Below are 25731 nucleotides of genomic sequence, written 5' to 3'. Positions count from 1 at the left end.
TAGGAAACCAGCCAACAACTGTCAGATCCTCACACTCATCCTCACCCTGCAGAGTCTCCCATCTGATAACTCCAATGAACACAAAGAGTGCAAACTCTCCCACGCAGTGTCCTTTGTGCTTGTGCAATTCCAGGAAGCCTCAGCTAATTTGTCACTCAAGTATCTCCAAAAATCTAACCTTGAGTATCTGCAAAATGGATGAGTACATTAAAATAGGGAACTTCTCTTTACAAACACTTAGCATTTGAAGTTGCACTCTTAAAAGGGGCTCGGAAATTCACCCAAGTGCAGAATAAAGCCAAGTCTGGATTTGTTAATGGACGCTGAAATCTGTGTTATTGCACCTAAAAGGGTAAAAGTAACACTTAATTATCTGCTGGTTATTTCCAGACACCCAAAGTGCTGAGGTTTTGTCCTTACTAAGAAGATTAGCTTCGCTTTTCCCTCTGGAATGCATGTAAACCAGCTCCTGCTCTGCTGCAAGCCCACTGCTGCATTACCTGGGCTCTGGGGACTCCCAGTTTGCCATCAGCTGCTGAAACTGCATTTTAATAAGGAGTTTTGACCTGTGCTGTGCATTTCCCTTCGAGGTTCCCCCAAGTCATTTTTCTTAGGGAGGTCCTGACCCTGAACAGCTCAACCTGGACAACCAGAGCCAGAGGGGGGATAAAACGCAACACCTAGGAGATTGCAGTAAACACTCAAACCATTCCCACTTAATCTGGGCTAAAATGCTTGGAATGTGGGAGCCACCGAGGATGCCCCTTCTCTGTGTCTCTGACTGAATCCTTTCTTTTCTGGGAGGAAAGCAGAGCCTGGGAAGTAGGCCAAGCGCCTGCCACTTACCTTAAATTCATCAGCCACTTCAAAGTTAAATCCCCTGCAAACTGCCCCTGCCGAAAACAAGGCTGCCTCACAGCCATGCAAAGTCCAACAGTGGCCTTGCTCTCAGCTCTTTTCCATGCTACCCAGCAGACAGCTTTGGTTGGTTTGGTTTTGTTTTGTTTTTTCCATTGCTGCTGAAAGGTAGAAGCCAACAGTTACAGCATCTTGGCCAAGTATTCACGGAGCTCTATGAAAAAGCCCAAGGAAATGTATGGTTCCTTAGGAGCTGGAATAAAGGCAGGTTGTTGTTGGAGAAGTTCTGAACCAGCCTGAGACACTGCATGGCTTACTGCAACTCAAAGGTGTACTCTGTCTTTGCTTCTTGTGTTTAGAGAAGTACTGAAGTAGGTGCTGGGGATAATTAGCAGGGAAACTTCCCATGGCAGGGCAGTTGGAACGAGATGATCCTACTGGTCCCTTCCAACCCTGACTGATTCTATGACTCTAAGTACTCTAAATGGACAATGCAGTAATTGACTCTGATCTGCAAAAATTGTTTTGTTGTCACAATAAATCATAGAATCAGTAAGACTGGAAAAGGGGGGGGGGAGGGGGGTAAGACATTAGAATGAGTTGTTTGGGGAGGTTCTGAATGTCTCTTCCCTGCAGGACTTCAAGGCCAGGTTGGATGAGACCTTGAGCAAGCTGAGCTGGTGGAAGGTGTCCCTTGGCAGGGAGCTTGAAACTGGTTGATCTTTAAGGTACCTTCCAACCTAAACCATTCTCCAAATCTATGAATCATCAAGTCCAACCATTAATTCAATCCATCTATTTATCATTATAGTTATTTAGATATGTTTTAATATATATTTGTATATGTTTATATTTTATATTATGTATATATTTATATAGAATCATAGAACCAATCAGGTTGGAAGAGACCTCCAAGCTCATCCAGGCTTGTAGCTTCAATGTCACTTCCTCAACCAAAGAAGTCAGCCAAGGAGGACACATTTAAAGCCTAATTCCTGCCTGTCTATCTGGGTTTTATTTCCTGAGAGGGTAGCTGGAAGTTCTTTCTCTCCAACACATGTTGGCAGCAGTGCCAGGGCAAGCTGGTGCCCTGTCATTCTGACTGTTCTCAGGGAGCAAAGCCTTCATGAAACTATTTTGTCTGCTTCTTTCTGCTATTTCTTGATGCTGACACAAAAATCACCATCACCTAAAGTGTCGCTCACCCAGGTACCATCACAGGGTGGTTGCTGTGCATCTGCTGCCAGTTCTGAGGGCCTGACAGCTCCTGCTAAGTGAGCTGTGGTGTCCATGCGAGCTCCACGGGGACCACCCTGAGTGTTGACTCGGGGGCCCAGGATGAAGGCAAGGGGGAGTGCAAGCCTGCTGTGCTGCTGCTGTGTGCCTGCCAGCAGCTGGATTTTCTCCCTTCTCTCTTAGCAAAGCCATTTGCTTGTTTTTAATCCCTTTCTTCTCGTTTTAAGGTCAGATCAAGCAGAAAAGACACATGACTTTCTGGCTCTGCATGTCTTAGAAGCTGTAAGATGCTGGAACTCCAATGGATTAGCTTAATTGGGGGGAGGTCAGCCAGCAAAAGAAGGCCAAAAGTAAAACAGTAATATACTCCCTTGGAGCTGACTCTAACCAAGGTTGGTTAGAAGAGGAAAGGCTGACGTTAGAGCTACAAAACCCAGCACTCAGCAGGCCTGGGAGAGCTGGGTCACAGTCACAGGACCACTGAACCACAGAACCACAGACTCAGAATCATTTTGGTTGGAAAAGACCTTTGAGATCATCAAGTCCAATCATTCTCTAACTCTGCTAAGTCTGCCACCAGCAAAAGTGAGAGCTTGACTTGATGGAAGGTGGCACTGCAGAGAAGGGCTTGGGAGTGTTGTGGAGAAGTTCACCAGGAACCAGCAAAGTGCCCTCACAGCCAAGAAAGCCAATGGCATCCTGGGGTGCACTAAGAAGAGCGTGGCTTGCAGGTCATGGGAGGTTCTACTCCCCTTCTGGCCTGGTGAGGCCACATCTGGGGTCCTGGGTGCAGTTCTGGGCTCCTCAGGTCAAGAAAGGAGGGAACTACTGGAGAGAGTCCAACAGAGATATCATTCTTACAAGGAAAGGCTGAGAGCCCTGGGAGAAGAGCAGCCTGAGAGGGGATCTGATCAATGCCAATTAATAACTAAAGGGTGGGGGGCAAGAAGATGGGGCTGGGCTCTTTTCAGTGGTGCTAGTGACAGGACAAGGAGCAACAGGCACAAACCAGAACACAGGAGGTTCCATCTGAATATGAGGGAAAACTTCAGGCCTTATACTGTACAGAACACATCTCCTGAGCTTCCTGCTGAGGTGCTGGGCATTGTGGCAGTAGATCTCTCTCAGCATCAATGCAACCAGGACAAACAGGAACCTGAAGTTGCAGTGCATGGCAGTGAATGTAATAAAGGAAAGAAAGGATTGATTTATGAGGGAGAATGTTTGAATAAATAGAGCAGGAAGGATGAACTTCATGTAAACCAACATGGGATCAGGCTGCTGAGGCTAAAAATAGAAAAAGGTCAGGTGGAGATTTGTTAAGTTTGAAGGAAAGCTGGCAGGTGAGGTAGGCTTTGAAATGCTGCATCCTCCAGATATGCAGTCCTCAAGCCCTGTCTCCTTGGATGAAAGATAGACCAGAAGTTGATACAGCTGCAAAACGAAAGAGTGAAGAACAGGTTCAAGTCTGGCTTAAGCAGAGAGTGCAGAAGCAGACAGGCAGCCTGGCAAGGACCTTAGGCTATGGACTAGGAACAATTAGTTCCTTACTTAGAGATCTCAACATATATACTACAAGTCTCCTTTTCTAAATTCTTCCATCAGTGTTAAGACAACAACCTTCTGCTCTTTGTAAAGTGCAGCCTGAGAGGGGATCTTCTCCAACAATTCACTTATGGGGCGGGTAGAAGAAAGAGAACAACTCCTGAGGACTTGCAAGTTCTGTTAGCAGCAAAGCCTACACTTTACTCAGCTTCTGTCCCACAGAAATGAAGCTGGAGAGGGGCCTGGAGCACAGCCCTGTGAGGAGAGGCTGAGGGAGCTGGGGGTGTGCAGCCTGCAGAAGAGGAGGCTCAGGGCAGAGCTCATTGCTCTCCACAACTACCTGAAGGGAGGCTGTAGCCAGGTGGGGTTGGGCTCTGCTGCCAGGCAAGCAGCAACAGAACAAGGGGACACAGTCTCAAGCTGTGCCAGGGCAGGTCTAGGCTGGATGTTAGGAGGAAGCTGTTGGCAGAGAGAGTGATTGGCATTGGAATGGGCTGCCCAGGGAGGTGGTGGAGTTGCTGTGCCTGGAGGTGTTGAAGCCAAGCCTGGCTGGGGCACTTAGTGCCATGGTCTGGTTGGTTGGGCAGGGCTGGGTGCTAGGTTGGTCTGGCTGAGCTTGGAGCTCTCTTCCAACCTGCTTGATTCTATGATTCTAAACAAATGCTTAGCCCTTGTGTTTAGCTGTGATGGGTGTCTAGCACAGAGGACAACAGGACACAGCCCATAATGAAAGCTATGCACTACATAATGCAACATTTTCCTCTCTGCAGCAGAGAAATAAAATTAATTCTAAACCAACCAAACGTTAGGCACCAGCATTCTTCTGAGCCCTGAAATTTGGAGCAAAATGCCATTTTCTCCCTTGGAAATGGAAGAGATGCTCCTCTGGTACTGCACAACTCCAGTAGCTGCCACCTTTGGCACCTTCCCAGTGTGAGCTGTGGACAGGGAGGCAAAATAAATGTGGAAAAACAGCCTAGCAGGCTGCTGCTGAGGGCTCTTTGCTTCTATCCCTGTTCCAGGGTAGCTTTAAGAAAAGAAGTGCTCTGTACCTTCCACGTTAGCTCTAAGATAAGGAGTGCCCTGTACCTGCCTCGAGGAGGCAAAGATAGCAAAAAGCAAATTTGCTTTATGCAACAAGCCACAACTTTTCATTAAACTCATCACTCTCTTCATAGTGATAAATCTAATTTTGTCCTACTTGGGGGAAACAAAGGCAGGAAACTAATGAAAGTAGGAAGGGTCCTTTATCCCCCTTCAGAAACAAACTCCTCCAGAGAGAGCAAAGCTGAGGTCATCCTGTGTTTTCCCAAATGTTGTTTTGCTGACATATGCCTGGCCTGGTGTGATTATGCCATGTTTCACTGAATTAATCAGCTGGAATGACAGGAGCCATAATGAGAATTGACAGCCCACTCTGTTGCCTTTGTAGAGGCTGCAGGACTCAGCAGCAAGCAGCACTCAGCAGCAGCAGGCTGCAGTCACACGCGGGTTTTGGGCACTCACGAGCATGCACAATTGAGCACACAGAATGAACTCTCAGAACAAATCTCAACAGTGAACCAATTCTTCCCATTTTCCCAACACTAAGCACAGCTCTAGGCATGACGTGGATGCCACTCTCTAGGGAGGGTAAAACCAAGAGCAGAGAGAAGTCAGAAACACTTCTGTGGAAAAGCCCATGGCAAGCTCCCTGCCACACAACACAGCAGCTTGGAAATCCCAGACTGGAAAAGGCTGGCAACAGGAAAAGCAAGGAAGATGTGTCTGTTGAGTAGATTTACTATGTTTAGCAAAGCAAATAGAAGCACAGAAGCACAAAATGTTTTGGGTTGGAAGGGTTCTTAAAGCTCCTTTAGTTCCAACCCCCCTGCCACAGAGAGAGACACCTTCTCCAGCCTGGTCCAGACCCCATCCAATCCGTCTTTGAACAACTCCAGGCAACTTATCTTCTCCAATGTGTCAATCCACTGGAGTAAGACTTGCCTGCTTGGATGGCTAATTGTTAAGCAGAGCTAGAGAAGGACCATCAATAAGGCAGGAAGAACTGCATAGCAACAAAAGGTTTTGTTAATAATCTATCACTGGCAACACAATAACAGGCATGGGTTTAGTACTCGATTAAGTAAGTGAACAATCAGAACCATTTTGATCTGGCACATTTTCTGGGGCCCAATCACCCCTTCAAAGGAACTCTAGCTGATAAAGTGGCAATAAAGTGCTGTTGTTCAAGCACATTCAGATTGCACTTGATTATGTAAAAGAGATAAAATATGTATTTGCAGTTGGGGTTTGACACACAGTAAAGGGAAGTTACAAAGGAGAGCGGTTTGCTCTTTGCCAGCAGCAGCTGCAGATATGGAATCAGCTGCTGCAAGAAGAGCAAAGCTCACAGAGCACCTCACAACACCTCATTTTTCACAGAATTGTCAGGGCTGGAAGGGACTCAAGTATCAGCCAGTTCTAATCCCCCTGCCATGGGCAGGGACACCTCCCACTAGAATAGGTGGCCTCATCCAACCTGGTCCTGAACACCTCCAGGGAGGTTGTGGAGCCCAGAATCAAAGATCACATTGGGTGATTCTGGGCTCCACAACCTCCTTGGGCAACCCGTGCCAGTGTCTTGCCACCCTCATGGTGAAGAATTTCTTCCTAACATCCAATCTGAATCTGCTCACTGCTGGGATGCAGAAAACAACCACCAAAACTCAGCTTCCCCTCAGTCCAGTATCTCCTAAGTGACCAGGACACTATCTGCTCCCCAGGTGCAGCCGAAATTCATGGCATTGATCAGCAAGAAGGGCAGGACTATGCTTTGGAAGAACACTTCTGGGCCACAGAAGATTTTTTTCCTGACAGACATTCACTAGAGAACAAATAAAGGGTAGAGAAGAGCTGAAACTGGAGGCTTTGCCTTTCCTGTGGGTGTTAAGAGTCTCGTTCCTGTGAAGCAGCAGAATTGGTATCTCAGGCTGGAGCCTGCATCCTCAGCACTCACTGTCTGCTTGTAGGCCCAAGAATGACAATATCTAACCAAACCCTCACCAGCCTTTCCAGGCTCCTTCCAAGCCCCTCAGTCTAGCATCACTTCGAATTGGGTGGGAAAGGGATATGGAGACAGGAACAAGAAGGCAGGGAAGTGAAACAGACACAGAAAGAAGCTAAAAGTGGAGAGTAGCAGCAAGAGGTGGAGCAAACAAGCGCAAAATCCTGCTAAAAAGGCCTGGCCAAGTGCATGTCAGATCCAATCCCTCAGCCATCAGCCATGACAGAGGAAAACTTTCTCAGGATCCAGCCTTCAGTTAGCTCACAAATTGCACAGAGGGGAAGGATCACAAAGGGATTATAAAGACTCACAACTGCTTAAAGGCTATCACAGATACGCTGAAGACCTGAGTGCTGTGTGCCACACCTGGCCTTAGGTACAGCATCAGGTGTTACAGAGGGGTACAAGGCATCCTACGGACCCCAAAGCCTTCACTAGGAGCTTACTTTGCAGTTCAGCTTTTGTGTTAACAAGGATGAGGACTGTCAGAGCTGCCAAGTCTCACCTGGTGAAGGGGCTTGAGAACAAGACTGGTTAGGCTGGAGAAGAGGAGGCTGAGGGGAGACCTCATTGCTCTCCACAACTACCTGAAGTGGAGGTTGGAGCCAGGTGAGGGCTGGTCTCTTCTCCCTAGTATCAGGTGATAGAAAGAGAAGAAATAGCCTGAAACTGTGCCACGGAGGTTCAGGGGAATGCTTTGAAGCTGAGGCAGGAGTTAGGCTGGAGCTTAGGAAGTTCTTCAGTAGGAGGATGCTGAGACCATGGAATAGGCTGCCCAGGGAGGCTGTGGCTCTCTCCTCCGTGGAGGTGTTCAAGACCAGGTTGGATGAGGCCTTGAGTCTAGCTGAGAGGTGTCCCTGCCCATGGCAAGGAGCTTGGAGTACTGCTCTGATGTCCATTCCAACTGGAACCACTCTCTGATTCTATGATGAACCTCACTGGGGTAGTTTAATGATTTTTCAAGTCAGGTTATTTATAGAAGTCAACAGAACTAACTGGCAGAGAATCCACAAAAGCCTTACACTGTGCCTATATTTGGAAGCAGGAAATGTTAATGGTGCCTTTGATCATTTGTTATTTCAGGGAAAAAGCTGCCTTTAGAGGCTTCTGAACATGTCTAACATGAATCCAAGACCTTTAACAGAGATTGTTATGGCTTCTAGCTTTTGTTCCAGGCAGGCTGAGGCTACAGACACGGAGCCAACTCCGTATGCGGCCTAATTCCACTTACAAAATCTGGCCAAAGATAAAGCTGTCATATTGATTTCATGTTCAGATCCTGTGTGGTGCTCAGGGCTCTTCCAGAACAACTGGGAATGCAGGAAATCTGTAAAACCACAGCTGGAGCTCCAGGCTTTCAATAACTATTCTTCCTAGGACTTCCACAGAAGTGACTGAGCCTGCATTTTTCCAGGGCTCTCGCAGCTCAGTGTTGCTCCACTTATCCCAGCTATTTACAAAGCCAAATCATCGTTGTCCTTTCCTGGGCACTATGCAAACACCAGATGAGGTGCCCTGGTGTAAAGACTGCCTGGCTTAGGCTGAAGGATCAAAAGGAAGTCTAAGTGAAGTTGTCACACAGCAGCCAAACACACCTCGACAATGCCAATTTTGAGACTGTTTTCCTAAAACTAATAGCAAGGAGACCTCTAAATTCTCCTTCAAGTTTGCTATTGCCAATCCTCGAGTTTACTGGAGGTAACCACCAACTCCTGCAGAGTTAAAGAGCAGAAAATGCAGGTCCTGTGACACAGCTGATCAATAAAGCTTGTGAAGATCACACGTAGGAAACACCAGGGAGGAAAGCGTGGCAAACAGACTGGAGAGAGGCAGCTCAACGGCAAACAAAGGCTGGCACCTTTGACACACCACATGGAGCCAGGGGCTGACAGCAACAGAGGCAAAATACTCCAAAGAGGATAGGCCTTGCTAGGCAAAGCCAACAAGTTTGTTTGCAGTGGTTATTACAGAGACTTGGTTGGAAGGATGATAAATGTCTATGAGGAAGCTTTTAAAGTGCCATGGTGAAAGAACATGGTCAGGCTGTCAAAGGAACCAGTGTCTGGTGCCAGCACTGGGCAAAAAATATTCTGGTTAGGCTCTGTGTTCTGCCAGGTGGTGTAAAGGGTTCCCTCACAGGAGGAAGGAAGCTGTGATCTCTCTGCAATTACCCATTCTCCAATTGTTAATTACATCTTCTGAGTCTCTGGTGTGTCCCACAGGTAATGAAGATCTCAGCACTGTACAGGCATGCAAAAGAGTGTGCAGGAATCATAGAGTCACAGAATCATAGAATCACAGAATCAGGCAGGTTAGAAGAGACCTCCAAGCTCAGCCAGCCCAACCTAGCACCCAGCCCTGCCCAATCAACCAGACCATGGCACTAAGTGCCCCAGCCAGGCTTGGATTCAACACCTCCAGGCACAGCAACTCCACCACCTCCCTGGGCAGCCCATTCCAATGCCAATCACTCTCTCTGCCATCAACGTCCTCCTAACATCCAGCCTAGACCTGCCCTGGCACAGCTTGAGACTGTGTCCCCTCAATCTATTGCTGCTTTGTTTCTTTGTTTCTTGCTGCCTAAATGCTTCTTCAAGGAGAAAATGGAACTCTTTCAGTTCAGCCCAGGGAAGGTGCAGGCTATGGACACCCTCTGCAGAACTTCAGCTTAAGCTACTGCACATTACCTTCACAGCTCTGATAATGCTCTCCGGAGGACACTTCATTCCAGCTACACCAGTGTCAGACGTGCACTGATGTGACTAAGTGGAGCTCTGACAGACTCACCTCCAGGCCAACAATCTGGAGTGCTCAGACTTCTGCTCATCACAGATCTGTTTTTCTTCCATAAGGAAGGCCCCAACTGTGCCACCAGGTCACTGGTGGTAGCTAAACAAGGGGCAAAGTAGTAAGGGGAGATGGAGAAGTGTATCTGAAGAACAAGTGGATGTCTTAGAATACAGAGACTAGCTTGGTGACAAGCAATGGCCTGTGATGAGACTGCATGATCTAATGATCCTTGAGATCCTAACCTTGGTGAGACAAAGAGTTGCTTAGTTTGACTGCAGGATAGATAAGCTTCTGATGCAGAAATGCTCTCAGCAGAAGCCCAGAGGCATGTTTATTGGCAAATAAAGCTAGTTAAGACAAGCTGCAAAGCTGTGAGCTGAAGTTTACTATGTCTTAGTTAATAGCTGTTAGTTTTGGTGGTTTTTTTTCCAGAGAGTTGTTTCACAGCTTTTTGTGGGTCTGCTTGGTGCTAAAGCTGCGGAACAAACAGGAGTTTATTATGGGGCTGGGACTATACAGAAGGAAAAGGACAATGATTATATGAGGTTTTCAGAATGTAGGTGGAAGACAAATGATAAGAAAAGGCAAGTAACTCCCATGTTGGGGGTTGGAGCACCTCTGCTAGGAGGAGAGGCTGAGGGAGCTGGGGGTGTGCAGCCTGGAGAAGAGAGAGCTCCAGGGCAACCTAACAGCAGCCTGCCTAGACCTGAAGGGGCTACAAGAAGGATGTGGAGGGACTGTTTACAAAGGCCTGCAGGGATAGGATGAGGGGCAATGGCTTCAAACTAGACAAGAGCAGATTTAGACTGGATGTTAGGAACAAGTTCTTTCCTATGAGGGTGGTGGAACACTGCCACAGGTTGCCCAGGGAGGTGGTTGAGGCCCCATCCCTGGAGATATTCAAGCTGAGGCTCGACAGGGCTCTGAGGAACCTGATCTAGTTGAGGCTACCCCTGCTGACTGCAGCTTTAGAGGTGCCTTCTGATCCACACCATTCTATGAGTCTCTGATTCTCTTTTGGCCTGTCTTACCTAAATAGTTGTGGCTGGTAAGCCCTTGCCTACACCCTGCAAATGTCTGGTTCAAGACAAGCATTCTGCTGTGCTGCTAATGCAACAAGTAAAGCCTTACTAAGGCACAGCCTGGTCTAGCATGCTTAAATGTCTGGTTCAAGACAAGCATACTGCTGTGCTGCTAATGCATCAAGTAAAGCCTTACCAAGGCACAGCCTGGTCTAGCATGCTCAGAGAGCTACAGCCACACCTCTCCAGGTTTCCCCTGGGTGCAGGGCCGGATGTCTATGTCCATGCTGAAGCCTGCTCCTGTTTCTTTTCCAGCCTTAAAACAGGGCAGGTCAATTCAGTTGTTTGGTCACTGGTAGATGAACCTCCTAAGGCTCAGCTCTTTTCTAAGACACTGCAGCAAGCTGTATCCATACCCACAGTGCTCACTAAGGTAGTAAGAAAATGTGTGGTGGGTAGAAAAAAAGAGCAGAAAAGATCTCAAGAGGTATGGTTGGCTTTAACTTCATCACACACCCTGGAAATATGCAAGAGATCAGGAAAGGAAGAAGCATCAGCACAGAGTGAGCCATTTCACTGCCAGTGCCTAGAACACAGAGCTCTGGGAGGAGGGAATGAAAATGTCAGCAGAACAGCAGAAAACATCTCTGAGTGTGATCACAGAAACATAGAATGGTCTGGGTTGGAAGGGACCTTAAAAATCATCTAGTTCCAAGTCCCCTGTCACGGGCAGGGACACCTTCTCCTAGAGCAGCTTGCCCTAGGCCCCAGCCAAGCTGCCTTTCAACACTGCCAGCCTTGGAGCCTCCACAGCTTCTCTGGGCAACCTGTTCCAGTGCCTCAGCACCCTCCTAGGGAAGAACTGCTTCCTAAGGTCTCAGGTCAGTCTGACTTCTTTCAGTCTGGACCCATTTTCCCTTGTCCTGTCAATCCACTCCTTTGTCAAAAGTCCCTCTCCTTGAGGCTACTTCCAATACTGCAAAGTTGCTTTGAGGTCTCCCTGTAGCCTTCTGTTCTCCAGGCTGAACAGCCCCAACTCTCTCAGCCTGCCTTTATAGCAGCTCCAGTCCTCTGACAACCTTTGTTGCCTCCTCTGGACCCACTCTAACGGCTCCATCACCACAGTTCAAAACCTGAGTGTGCTAACTGCTAATGCACCACTTACACAAGCCTTTGCAGGTCTGCTCCAAGCTGCATCTCTGTGCAGCCAGTGAAAATGCTGTAACCTCCCATCCAAACACGCCCCTCCAGCCCTCACTAATTCCCACGTTGTTCTCATTCCTCTGCTGCAATGTTAGTTTGCTTACTGAAGTGTGGGCACCTAACTCCAGATCCAGCTGCTACTGCTTGTGAGCCAACCCATAGGCCTGTGCATAGTTTTGAAACACTGAGGCTGCTGTTTGCCTCTGGAAGGTCTTCCACTGATAAGGCACAACCAGCTGGCCCAGCAGATTCTGCCTGTGTGCAGGCAAGGGTTATTGTTCTGCACTTTGCAGAGTTCAGACAGACCCAGCACTTAGAGGCCCTGCAGAAAATTCACTTCTCCACCAGAAAATCCTTCTCCATCAAAAAACTCACCTCTCTCCATCAGAAACTTCACCTCTCTCCATCAGAAACTTCACCTCTCTCCATCAGAAACTTCACCTCTCTCCATCAGAAAATTCACCACTCTCCATCCATTCATTCAGAATTCCCCACAAACTTTAAAGTCTCCATGCCCATCAGATGCTGAAAGAACACAAGAGCAGATGTATTCCTGCCTGGCCTAAAGGGATTTATTAAAGATACTTTATGAAGGCTTTCAAGAGATGTTTCTAAAGCTAAACATCTAAAAGCATTGACTTTGTCTGTCACAGATAACTATGGGAGGAGAAATGTGGTGAACTAGGTTATGAAATGCTCCAGCTTTTGCTGAAGCTGAGTTTTAATGTCTTTAAAAGACATTTTTGTGTGGTGTATTCCCTGGGCTGAGTATCTATGTTCTATAAAGGCCACTCAAGTGCTTCCTTCCCCCTTCTGCTTAAAGTCTTTTTAGTTTAGCTCCATCACCATCCATGTGAACACCAAAAGCCACTTCTGAGCTTTTCTCCCCTTGGTGTTTGCTACAGCAATCAATGAAAGAAATGTGAAAAACCAGAGTGTCCAAGAAGAAATCCCTGCAATGTTCCCAAGCATGAAATGGTGTTTTAACAGAACAGGGGCTTTTGCTGAAGTCATGTTTCAGTGAGGAAGGAAATGCCATTGACTTTATTACAGCTGCCTAATGTTTTCCACGAACTGCAGAAAATAATTCATTGTATCTTAGTGACCTACAATAACAGCTGACTGCTTGCACTTGATGGGAATGTGATTTGTGCCTACCAAAAATTAACTACTTAACTTCCCCACCTTCTTCCCCCTGCCAATGCAGTAGACTCCTGTGCATCTTCTCTCAAAGATCTGTAGAATGGGTTGGGTTGGAAGGGACCTTCAAGATCAGCCAGTTCCAACCCCTTGCTATGGGCAGGGACACCTCCCACTAGAACAGGTCTCTCAAGACCTCATTCAGCCTGGCCTTGAACACCTCCAGGCAGGTTGTGGAGCACAGAACCACCCAATGATCACATTGGGTGACTCTGTGCTCCACATCCTCCCTGGGCAACCTGTGCCAGTGTCCCTCCACCCTGTCAAGAATTTCTTCCTAATCTTCAGTCTCAATCTCCCCTTCTCAAGCTTCAATCCATTCCCTCTCCTCCATCAAAGATCACATTGGGTGCTTCTGTGCTCCACAACCTCCCTGGGCAACCTGTGCCAGTGTCTCACCACCCTCACTGCAAACAACTTCTTCCTAACATCCAGTTTCAGTCTCCCCTCTGCCAGTTCAATCCCATTCCTCCTCATCCTGTCATTACAAGACCTTGTCAGTAGTCCCTCCCCAGCTCTTCTGCAGCCCCATTCTGATACTGGAAGGCCACTCCAAGGTCTCCTCAAAGCCTTCTCTTCTCCAGGCTGAAGAGCCCCAACTCTCTCAGCCTGTCCTCATAGCAGAGCTGCTGCAGCCCTCTGAGCATCTCTGTGATCATCTTCATGGTCATTAACTGCAAGTCACAGGATCCCAGGCTCACAGGATGTCAGGGGTTGGAAGGGACTCAAGGAGATCATAGAGTCCAACCCCCCTTCCAGAGCAGGACCAGACAATCTAGCACAGAAACACATCCAGACAGGCCTGGAAAGGCTCCAGAGGAGGAGACTCCACAGCCTCTCTGGGCAGCCTGTGCCAGTGCTCTGGGACCCTTACAGGAAAGAAGTTCCCCCTTGTGTTGAGGTGGAACCTCCTGTGCTGCAGCTGCCACCCACTGCTCCTTGTGCTATCCCAGGGAGCAGTGAGCAGAGCCTGTTCCCCTGACAGTGAAATATCTGCATTGCACTTTTCAGGGGCCTTAGCAAAAAGGAGCTTGATATAGACACTTGAGAGTGACAATTGAGTTTTCCAACTGGAAACTGCAGTTTGTCCCTCTCAAGAGTTTGGTGCATGGTGGCTTCCATGTATGACATCACACCTCTGAGTGGCATCTGTTTGCCAGGGTGCTCTGCCACTTCAGACCCCTGCCAGCCTCGATGATCTCCATGTTCTAGGAGGTCTTTTCCAACCAAAACAATTCTGTGGTTCTGTGACTCAGTCCATGCTCTTGCTCCTCCCTAGCCAATAAAAGCAAGCGGAACACCTCCTTCTGTGCTAGGACACAGAGTATGCACCTTGGCAGGAGCTGGTGCAGGTGAGCAGTTCCTGGAGCAGTGAGCCAGCTCACCTGTGAACTGCTTGTGCCTCAGCTGCACAGCTGCAGGAGCAGCAAGACGCAGGAGCCAGATGGGGCCAGAGAAGAGACTGCTAAAGGCTAGCCAGGAAGCCAACCCACAGGCAGAGACACTGGTACATAAAATGCATTCCAGTGGTTGGCATCTGGAGCCTGCAGCTGCCAAGCACACCCAGTGTGTGGCCGGGCCGTGGGTGTTGGCTTCAGCACTAGAACATTTTGGAGGAGGCCAACAACCAGCAACCACGGGAGACAGGGCCAAGTTACAGCAGCAATTACACTGCTGTGCCAATTTGCTTGCTATTTCAAAGGACAAAACTTTATCTCCCAAGCATTGTTTTGAACATACCCACACGACAGTTAGCAGAAAAATGCTGATATTTGCTGCTGGGGGGAGGGGTAAAACCCTTACCGAAGTGAAACGATGCTCCTTGGGGCACTGCTTAACAAAACAAACCCAGCCCCATTAGACTGTGCCTTAATTAACGCTCGAGTTTCCTTAGAGACCATAGCTCTGTTGGGGACACAAGCCTGGTGTATTTCTGTCCAGCAGACAGTGTGGGCAGAGTTATAGAAACCAAAGATAGAGGTGAAATGAAAGATATGCAACCAGGCTGAGCAAGTTTCAGCCCCAGAGCCGGGCTGTGCGCGCCGGGAATGTGGGAGGCAGGTCAGGGCATCCTCAGCCAGGCTGTGCTAAAGCTTCACAACAGAACTGAACTGAAGACGTGGCCTGGGGCACAGGAGACCTCATGGGTGCATGGCACACAGCCACCTGCGGTGCCAGGCTGTGCATCACAGAATCACAGGACGGTAAGGGTTGGAAAGAACCTCTGGAGATCATCCAGTCCAGCCCCCCTGCCAAAGCAGGGTCACCTAAAGCAGGCTACACAGGAATGTGTCCAGAAGGGTTCTGAATTATCTCCAGAGGAGACTCCAGAACCTCTTTGCCCAGCCTGCTCCAGGGCTCCAGCACCCTCACAGTGAAGGTTTTCCCTATGTTCAAGTGAAACCTTCTGTGTTCCAGTTTGCGCCTGCTGCCCCTTGCCCTTTTGCTGGGCACCCCTGAAAAGAGCCTCGCCTCATTCTCCTGACCCCCACCCTTTAGCTATCAGTCAGCACTGAGAAGATCCCCCCTCACTCACTCCTCTTTTCTAGGCTAAATCGCCCCAGGTCTCTCAGCCTAAAATGCAGCTCTCTCAGTGGAGATTCTGCCTGCACTCAGGAATGTGTTAAGAGCGTACAGGGTCAATGTTTAAATCCAAACTTTGCCTCCCACCTGGCAGACTCACCTTTACAAAATAAAAGCCCTTCCACACTTAAAACACTTGAGCTAGGGGAGCCAAAACTTCTCATCAGTTTACCAAACAGACCCCCTGTCAATCAGCTAAAGCAATGACTGCTTTAAAGCCAGTGCTCACTTTCCTTTGAATCAGGCTTGAGCACGTTGCTGTTGGATATTTCCTCAGCCCCTGCTTTCCCCAGGCCCCAAAGCAACGCTGGAGTGCAACTCTCCTCTGAAGAGAGCCCTGTGAAAACGTGAGGGCAAGAGCTCACCTCAAAGCCTCCCACAGACCTCCCACCAAATCTTCTCACTTCGCAGCATCTGCAGATTCAGTTAAGGGTCTGGATGTCAATCAATGGTTTTCTCTGGCTCAGTAATCACTCACAATAATGATTCTGTTATTGAAACTTCAGCACCCAGCGCTGCTGCAGATTTACTGCCCAGAATGGAATCCAGCTCTCTGCCCTTTAATTATCCTGGCTCTATAGTGCTAAAAAACCTAGAGGAAAAAAGACCCAAATGATAGCAAAAGCCACTGGATCAGACAGATACAACTTGACAAGCTCTTGGGACCCATTAATTGAGAAAGACAACGTGGGCAGCTGAACTACAATTTCCAAAGTTTCTAGCATATGTGGACTTGAATTCAAGTCAGGATTAAACCAAAACAAAACCAACACCTTAAAAACAGAACAAGAAACCTCAGAGTGCAGCAGAAACCTGTCACAAATCTGCTCTCATCACTTGCTTCTGAGATCGTGGCTTTGGAATGCCTACCTCATTCAGACTATAAATTAGTGGTGAACTCCTCAGCAGTTCAAACGGCAAGAGGTAATAGGCAGCCCAGCGACAAGGAATGTTTTCGTAACTCACTTCAAGGCTGCAAAATGGGAAACAACCACCTCAGCTCCCACTTTAACTCTCTCAGCATTCTGTCTCTGAACATAGCTTGCTGCATATCAAGTGTTTGATTTTAATCCCTTTGTTGGAACCAGGAATTTAGTCACCAACTCACCACCTTCCTGTCAATATAAAAAATATTGCCTGTGTATCACCGGCGAGCTGCTGAATTCAAATGGTAATGAGAGCTTTTCTTCCCTCTTGCTGCCTTACTGGACTAGATTGTGCTGTACTGGGGCTTCTTAACAGTTTGATGTCTGTGGAACAGATGGCTGAAGAGAATGAGTTACTGATGCAGATGCAAAGTTGACACAGAACCATCTCCAGGCTGTGATAATAGAGATGGATGGCTCTGGGAGGGAAAGTTCACACATCAGTGTGTCTTAGCAGCACACTGCAGACCCCAAGTCCTTGACTTTTCAGCTCATTCTCACAAAATATGATTTTTTAAATTTGCTATTACACTGATTTTGTTATATTGTTTGTCATAAACTTGCCTTTGGATGACAAGAGCAGGATGAAGAAATGGAAGCATGAAGATGTGGCTCTGTGCAACCTGGTCTAGTGGAAAGTGTCCCTGCCCTCGGCAGGGGGCTTGGAACTGGACGATCCTTGAGGTGCCTCCCAACCCTGGACATTCTGTGATCCTGTCATCAGTTGTATTTATTGTTCCTCTGTAGAAACCCTGCCTGCAAGGCTCATTGCAAACAGCCTCTCAGGCAGGACTTTAAAACACTGTTTTGATTCTCCTTTCAACAAGACTCATTCCTGCTCTGTAGAACAGAATCGTTGGGTTTGGATCATGGAATCCAATCATCAACCCAACACTACCACAGCCATCAAAGTCTGTCTTTACCTTCTAGTTGGCCTTTTTGGAGAGCACATCCATAGACCATTAGATGGCTCCCAAATGACCCCTGTGGCCACAATGATCATTGTTACCTTCAGAGCTATTCTATGCTGATGCCAACAAGGAGACTTACCAAGGATCTCAGCTCTTGTTTCTTGTGCTCCTCTGGAGTGCAGTCTACTGCTCAGTCCATCACAAGCTGGCAGCTCCTGCAACAATGCATTTACAGTTTGGAGCATGCCTGAGGTGTTTTTTGCAACTTATATGCATCCCATCATATGCATAAACTGAATCCACCTTGACTGCTTGAACTAAACCAGTCAGTTTGTTCTCTTTTCTCATTCCCCTGAGGTGGCAGACAGGAATTATTGTTGAAGAGGGCAGTAGGCTAGCATAAGAATAAGTCTTCCTTATTCCCTTCTTTCTCATTGCTTCTCATTATTCTCATTGTTCATTCACAACTGATACTCATTCCTTGCTATTGCCACTGTCTTCCTTCAGCCTCCCATCTGCTGCAAAGCCAGACCCCTCCCAATGCTAGACCTAGCCTCAGCAAGGAGGCATGGAGATCTAAACTCCTCTTAGCTCCTGAGTAGGAAAGTGCATGCTTTCCATCTGAGCTTTTCAGCAACAGCCAGGAACAAGCAAATGCCTCTGAAGAGGAAGTCAGAAGTCGTCTTATGACAAGCTACACAAACTGAAGGTTTGTGGTTCTGAGAGGCAAAGGAAAGCCAGAAAATTACATTTTTTTTTTGCAGCAAAGAGTCCTCTAATAAAGCAATACAGATTTTTCACAGCCAACACTCCCCTCACTGCAGGGAGGGTTGTTCTTCCAGATGCACAAGCACAGCTCCAGGCTGGGTGGGGAACGGCTGAAAGCAGCCCTGAGGAACAAGACCTGGTGGTCTGGGATGAGGAAAAGCTCCACAGGAGCCTGCAGTGTGAGTGCAGCCCAGACAGCAACCCTGTGCTGGGCTGCAGCAAGAGCAGTGTGGGCAGCAGGGCAAGGGAGGGGACTCTGCCCCTTGGCTCTGCTCTCCTCAGACCCCACCTGCAGCCCTGGGTGCAGTTCTGGAGCCCCCAGAACAAGCAGGACATGGAACTGTTAGAGCCAGTCCAGAGGAGGCCAGGAGGATGCTCAGAGGGCTGCAGCAGCTCTGCTATGAGGACAGCCTGAGAGAGCTGGGGCTGTGCAGCCTGGAGAAGGCTTGGAGACCTTGGAGTGGCCTTCCAGTACCTGAAGGAGGCTACAAGCATGCTGGGGAGGGACTATTGACAAGGTCTGGTAATGACAAGAAGGAATGGGTTTAAACTGACAGAGAGGAGATAAAAACTGGATGTTAGGAAAGGGTTTTTTAGAGTAAGGGTGGGGAGACACTGGCATAGGTTGTCCAGGGAGGTTGTGGAGCACAGAATCACCCAATGTGACTCTTGAATACCTTCCTGGAGGTGTTCAAGGCCAGGCTGGGCAAAGCCTTGAGCAACCTGTTTTAGTGGGAGGTGTCCCTGCCTACGGCAGGGGGTTGGGACAGGCTGAGCTTTGAGGTCCTTTCCAACCTAAACCATCCTACGATTCTATGGGATCAGCCCAAAGGGAGAAGCTGCCCATGGTGCTGGCTCTCCTCAATCCCCCTGAGCAAGTGTAAGTGCCTCCAGCTGAGCCTGGCCACTTCTCCTCCCATGATTTTCCCTCAGGATGTATTAACTCTTGACACTGCTACCTGGATCATGCCCTGCATGAGGCATCCAGCATGGATTTTCTGTGGTTAGACAAACTCCAGGCCACTCACTGCCGCCACATCAGCCTCTGGTCCTTCTGCTCAGCACCTGCCGAAGCGGTGGCAGTGCAGGGGAGGCCTTGCCAATGCCCTGGCACAAGTGACCCCCTCACACAAGGGCACACTCAGTCTCCTCATGACACCAGTGGTGGTGACCCTTGTGTGGGTGCAGAGAATCACAGAAACACAGGATAGCAGGGGTTGGAAAGCACCTCTGGAGAGCATCGAGCCCAGCCCCACTGCTAAAACAGGGGCACCTAGAGCAGGTTGCACAGGAACATGTCCAGGAGGGTTTTAGAAGCCTTGAGAAAAGGAAACTCCAGAACCGTTCTGGGCAGCCTGGTCCACAGCACAGAAACTTCTCCTCAGGTTGAAGTGAGGCCTCCTGTATTCTAGCTTGTGCCTCAACTGCAGAATTAACCAGGTTTGAAGAGACCTCTAGGATCACTGAGTCCAAAATACCACTTAACCCTTCTAATTAACTCATGGCACTAAGTGCCCCAGCCAGGCTTGGCTTCAGCACCTCCAGCCACGGCCTCTCCACCACCTCCCTGGGCAGCCCATTCCAATGCCAATCACTCTCTCTGCCAACAACTTCCTCCTCACATCCAGCCTGAACCTGCCCTGGCACAGCTTCAGGCTGTGTCCCCTTGTTCTGGTGCTGGGTGCCTGGCAGCAGAGCCCAACCCCACCTGGCTACAGCCTCCCTTCAGGGAGCTGCAGACAGCAATGAGCTCTGCCCTGAGCCTTCTCTGCTGCAGCTGCACACCCCCAGCTCCCTCAGCCTCTCCACACAGGGCTGTGCTCCAGGCCCCTCACAGCTTTGGCTCCCTTCACCTCAACATCTCCAATGGAGAGGCCCTGCCCTACCGTTGGGCACTCCTGAGGAGGGCCCAGCCCCAGCCCCTCGACCTCACCCAGCTCCGCAGCCTACCCAGGTCCGGCTGAACGACAGCGGGGCCTGAGGGGGTGTCAGTCCCTGCGCCCTCTTTGGCATCAGCAGCAAACTGGCTGAGGCTCCGCTCGGGCCCGGATGACTCCGTTGAACCGGAGCGGGGCCTGGGCACCGCCACTGGCCACAGCGCCGCGGCCGCTACTGCGCAGCTCCCGGGGCGCCTCCCGCGGCCCAGCCCCAGCTCCGGCGGAGCAACAGCGCCGCCTGCTGGCCGCCGCCCGCACCGCCGCAGGCAGCCCTGAGCGCCGCCGCGGCCCCGCCGCTGCCATTTTGTGCCGAGGCCGGAGGCTGCTTACAGGAAGGCTCCAACATTGCCAGGTCATGCTAACGAAAGAAACTGCTAAGCTGAAGAAGGTAGCAAATACTTGGGCACAGAGGCTCCTTCACCCCTGCAAGTGGTATTAGAGGAGAGAATCTCATCAGGTCCAAATCCGTGTCTGAAGACGAACCTCGGTCATACCACGGTTCTGGGCTCATCAGGCTGGGCTGGATCAAAGGCTGCAGCCAAAGCAGTTGTGTGTTCCAGGAGACCTTGGAGTGGCCTTCCAGTATCTGAAGGGGACCTAGAGGAAGGCTGGGGAGTGACTACTGACAAGGTCTGGGAATGACAGGACAAGAGGTAATGAGTTTGAAGTGGCAGAGGGGAGACTGAAACTGGATGTTGGGAAAGGGTTCTTTGCAGTGAGGGTGGTGAGACACTGGCACAGGCTGCCCAGGGAGGCTGGCAAGGGGTTGGAACTGGATGAACCTTAAGGTCCCTTCCAACCTTCACTCCAAAAAGGACATTGAGGTGCTGGAGCAGGCCCAGAGACTGGCAGCTAAGCTGGGGAAGGGTCTGGAGGACAGGTCTGGTGAGGAGCAGCAGGTCCCTCACAGCTCAGACTTGCAGCCTCTGGGGCTGTCAACCGCGCACAGACTGCAGTTAACACCTAAGCTGGCACCACCCATATCCAGGTGGGAGTCTTCAGGCTTTGAACTTGATAAAAATCAGACCTGTGTGGCCAAATTTCCCCTCACATCCACCTTGTTCTGGTCCTACCAGAGCAAAGCCTTTATTAAACAGCACTCCAAAGAATTCCTGAGCGTGCTGGGAAGCAGCTGGTGGAGTTGTTTAGGATGGGCAACGCTGCATATTTTTTCCTTGACCTCACACTTGGAAGCTACTGAGCCCTTTGGCTTTGATTAACACAAAATACATCTGAGGCATCTGACATGGAGAGCTTAAGTTTTCTGAACACAGAGATTAATGAAATGATGAGCCATGGAAATAAAAAGTCTTGCAAGGCAATAGAAGGTAGGAAATGCTTGTAAAGAGCACTTTGGTGTCTGGTGTGTGTCATCAGATGCAGCTCCACACTGTGCAGTTGAAGGTAGCATCAAAGGTCTCATTTATTAAGGAGCTGCTGCTGATGAAAATGCAATTTCATAACAAATAGCCTGAGATATGCAAACAATAAAATCTGTGTTTGTGTAAACTCTCACAGTGTCTAGCATAGAAACACAGGCTCATAGAATGGGTTGGGTTGGAAGAGACCTTCAAGATCATCCAGTTCCAACATCCTGCCACAGGCAGGGACACCTTCTGCTAGAGCAGATTGCTCAAGGCCTCATCTAACCTGGTCTTGAACACTTCTAGGGAGGGGACCTCCCTGGGCGACCTGTTCCAGTGTTCACCACCCTCCCTCCCCTCCTAATCTCCAGTCTAAACCTGCCCTCCTCAAGTTTCAATCCATTCCCTATTTTCCTATCACAACGAGCAGAAAGCAGAGGTGTGGGCACTGTCCAGTGTGATAAGAATGAAAACTGGGAAGAACTGGAATAGCTGTGAAGTAAAGGAGTAGGTCTCCTTCAGGGGCATATTTGTCCCTTTCAAATGAAATCACAGAATCATAGACCCTCAGGTAAACTGTGTCCCTCAGAACCACATCTCTGCCTCTTTCACACACCTCTGGGGATGGGGATTCAACCATCCCTCTGGGCAACCTGTGCCAGGCTCTGAGAACCCTTTCAATCTAATCTCCAACCTAGACCTCCCCTGGTGCAGCTTGAGGCCATTTCTTCTCTTCCTACCACTTGTTACTAGGGAGAAGAGACCAATCCCCACCCGGCTGCAGCAACCTTTCAGGGAGCCGTAGAGAGCCAGAAGGTCTCCTCTCAGCCTCCCTTTCTCCAGCCCGAACAACCCCAGGCCCCTCAGCCGCTAACCTCAGTGCTGACATCAGGCAGTACTTTTCCTTACAAGAACATGTGCTCATGTCTGGTCAGGGCATGCTGTGGCTGGGCAGTGCTCTGGTGTGGAAGCCCTGTGCTGAACTGTGTCTGAGCTGTTGGATGCACTGTGGCCAGCAGCTCTGCACTTTGCCCTGGAAGGCAGCAGCTCGCCTGCAGAGATCCACGCATGTTATCTTTGTAGGTGGAGCAGGATTTCCACCACGCTGCTATTTGCATTGCTTAACTGCACTGGGATGCAAATTTAAACTTCAGCGGACTCCTTAGATGTCTAATCTTGTATTTGTCTTCTGCACTCCTTGCCTGTTGTTTATTCTAATAAAGAAGTGATCCTTTGCTTTGTTCCTCGTGGTTTTAACAACACAGCGCCAGCACCTCCCATCTCCTCGTGTCCGTCGTGATCCCTTTGCATCCTTCTCTGAAGTGTTTGGAAACTCCTGCTGCTCTCTAGGAAAGCCTGGAGGCCTCCATGGAAAGTCAAGGAGGGAGAGGGATTTCTGCCTTGCAGGAGTTGGGCTCATTCCACATGCTCAGCAGTCTTTCTGACCAATGACTCGCTGAGTAAACATCTCTGTGTAGACTAACACGGACTGTTGAACTGTCAGCCAGTGCTAAAGATTGGATCCTGCACCTGCACGGCCTCAAAAAATGACTGGACAACATTCTCCAGTTTTTCATGTTGAGAAGAAAATGAAGGATGACTATCCTCCCTTCCAACTCAAGCCCAGCAAACTAAAAGACCCCAGCTCCTCATAAGGAGAACAGCCTAACCTCCAAGATAAGGACTTTGCTTCTTGGAATCTCAAAAGCTGTCTGTGAAGGGCACAAGATACCCCTGGTCAACCAAGATAGGGCCAGCAGCATAGCCCCTCTGGCACATCTTTGAAGCCCTCCCATTGTCTGTCATCATAGATAACCACAGCAGGACTATCTCCAGGCCATCTGATCAGCAGAGGAGCAGGTGGATGATGACACCAGAGAAGTGTAGCTGCTCTGCAGTGCTGCGTTCTGATTAGGAAATGGCAGTGTGTGTGGTCAGCAGCAATTAGTCCTGCTGCGTTGCACCAGGATGCTTCACACGTTTGTGAAGCTACCTCTGAGGTGCCCTACTTTGAGGGTCACCTCCTGCCTATCGAGGAAAGAATTACTCTTGCACTTCCAAGCCTCTCTCCTTAGTCACCTTGGGCCAGCTGTGGATTCTCTCAGCAGAGGTCAGCTAGAGCAGGGTGCTTGCGCCCACATCCAGTTGGAGACAGAACAAGGGGGAATGGCCTCAAGCTGAGGCTGGGAAGGTTTAGATTGGACATTAGGAAAAAGCTCTTCACAGTGAGAGTGGTCAGGGACTGGAATGAGCTGCCCAGGGAGGTGGTGGAGTCACCCACGATGGATGTGTTTAAGGGTTATGGGTTGGACTTGGTGCTCCTGAGGGGCTTTGCCAGCCTGCATGCTGCTGTGACGTGCAGGGACGGAGATCCCGCAGCCTCTCTGAGCAGACAGTTCCAGTGTGTGACCTCCTTGCCAGGAAAAACATCTTTCTTATGTTCATGCAGAACTTGTGCTCCAGTTTGTGCCCATTGCCTTTTGTCTTGTCACTGGGCACCACTGGAAAGAGTCTGGCTCCATCTTCTTTCAGGTATTCCATGGAGACCTTCGAGCACCAGAAAGGGGCTGCAGGAGAGCTGGGGAGAGACTGTTTACAAGGGCTTGTAGTGATAGGATGAGAAGGAATGGCTTTGAGCTGGAAGAGGGGAGATTTAGATGGGATATTGGGAAGAAATTCTTCCCAGTGAGGGTGGGGAGACACTGGAACAGGTTGCTCAGGGAAGTTGTGGGTGCCCCCTCCCATGAGGATGTTGAAGGCCAGGTCAGATGGGGCCTGTCCTGCTCAGTGAGAAGCAGGCTCCTTGGTGGCAAACAGAAAGCCAGGTCAAATACAAAGGGAGAAGAGAATTTAATGGGAACAGATTTGCAGTAATACACATCTGCAGACTGTTAAACTGCAGCTGCCTGGCAGATCCCTTTCTGGGTTTGTAAACTGAAATGGGTACATAAAATGAGGTTTAAAAAACAACTTCCTATTAAACCCCAAATGTAGTTTGCAGTCTGACATTTTACACTGATTACTTTTCATGCCAATATGGAGAACTTCTTCTGTGAAAGCCAACCCCAGTGAAAAATTCCTATGTGCTTTTTTTGCCAAAACAAGAGTTTTCCTCCTATGCCTCTGTCCTTGTTGAGTTGGACCAGGACTAATTCTGGTCGGTGCTGTAACTTCCTAGCTCAGTCTCTGCTCACTGAGGCACCTTCTGCAGCTCAGGGCAAGTTTGCACAGCCAGTGGCTGCTTCTGACAGTGAGAGTGCTGCTAGTTGAGTTAGCACCAAGGGTTGGGCTGCAGGCCAAGGTCACTGCTAAATCTTGTGCCTGATGTTGGGAGTGCAGTAAGTCAGAGGTGGCACTTATGAGGAGGAGAAGACAGGGGAACCCTGAACTGACCAATGAGGTGTAAAACCGAGGCATTGCCAAAGTCAAGCCTCTTCTTCCATGGCTAGTGTCCAAGGACTGCCCACTCTGCCTCTGACCCTGATCCATGAGTTCCAGAATCCAGCTTCTGAATCCAATTCCCATCTGCTGGTGAGTCCAGTCTGGGACTTCTGCCACAGCATCAGTGGCGATGGTGACCAATTGCCATCCAGGGTTGGGTTTGATACTGGTTTGTATCTATTCCATTTTGTTATCATTAACTAAAGCAGTTCTAATTTTCTTTCCCAAGCCATCAATTTCTCTCATTTATTCCCTTTCTCTTCCCTTTGGAAAGCAGAGACACTCAGAGAGGGTGTCTGTTACTCACTCAATGACCATTCCAGCCCTAACCCTTGAGAGTCTTCAATCCATAATTGTAGTAAAACATACAAAGCAGTTTTCAAGCTGCCCCTTTGTCTTCTGTATTCACAAGTAAGGCGGAAAAAAAAGGTGTAAGGCACGGAGAAGTCTGTGTTTTTCAAGAAAACATTAATTTAAAAGAAGAAAACAAAACTTGGAAAATGAGCAATTTGGAGCAGCTGAAATGCTCAGGGAAGTGCTGGTGTCCAAGTGCCCTGAAACTGTAACTGCCCTCTTAACACTTTGAGCAGCTCTCTGTTGAAATCCCATTTGAAGATTTTAGCTTTTGTTAGATCTTAGATTTTGTTAGACCCTTAGACAAAACTGACATGATGGAACAACAGGCTGGAGTCCTGAGGAAAGGTGAGGGATTGGATGGGGAAGGGTGGAAGAACTGATGCAGCTTACCCTTGTTTTAATTCCTTGCTCTCTACAACTACCTCTTCGCCCAGGTAACAAGTGATAGGATGAGAGAAAACAGCCTCAAGTTGCAGCAGGAGAGGTTCAGGCTGGATATCAGGGAAAAATTCATCACCAGAAGGTTCATCAGGCACTGAACAGG

At 49.1% G+C, this 25731-nt stretch overlaps 1 protein-coding gene across 4 annotated transcripts in view; it reads right to left on the bottom strand.

Moving 5' to 3' along the window:
- The window catches only part of CDK6 (cyclin dependent kinase 6), a 159780-nt gene extending 139659 nt beyond the window's left edge, over positions 1-20121 (bottom strand). For all 4 annotated transcript variants that reach the window (XM_064166901.1, XM_064166904.1, XM_064166905.1 and 1 more), the window contains exons 1-2: positions 20039-20121; positions 17460-17535 (exon numbers count right to left, since the gene is read on the bottom strand). The gene's annotated coding sequence lies outside the window, so the exon portion shown is untranslated. The remainder of the gene's footprint in view (positions 1-17459; positions 17536-20038) is intronic.
- Positions 20122-25731: the final 5610 nt, after the last annotated feature.

This window comes from Pogoniulus pusillus, chromosome 28, assembly GCF_015220805.1.
Source record: "Pogoniulus pusillus isolate bPogPus1 chromosome 28, bPogPus1.pri, whole genome shotgun sequence".
In the NCBI taxonomy this organism is placed as follows: domain Eukaryota; kingdom Metazoa; phylum Chordata; class Aves; order Piciformes; family Lybiidae; genus Pogoniulus; species Pogoniulus pusillus.
This window is presented reverse-complemented; position numbering and strand designations above follow the sequence as displayed.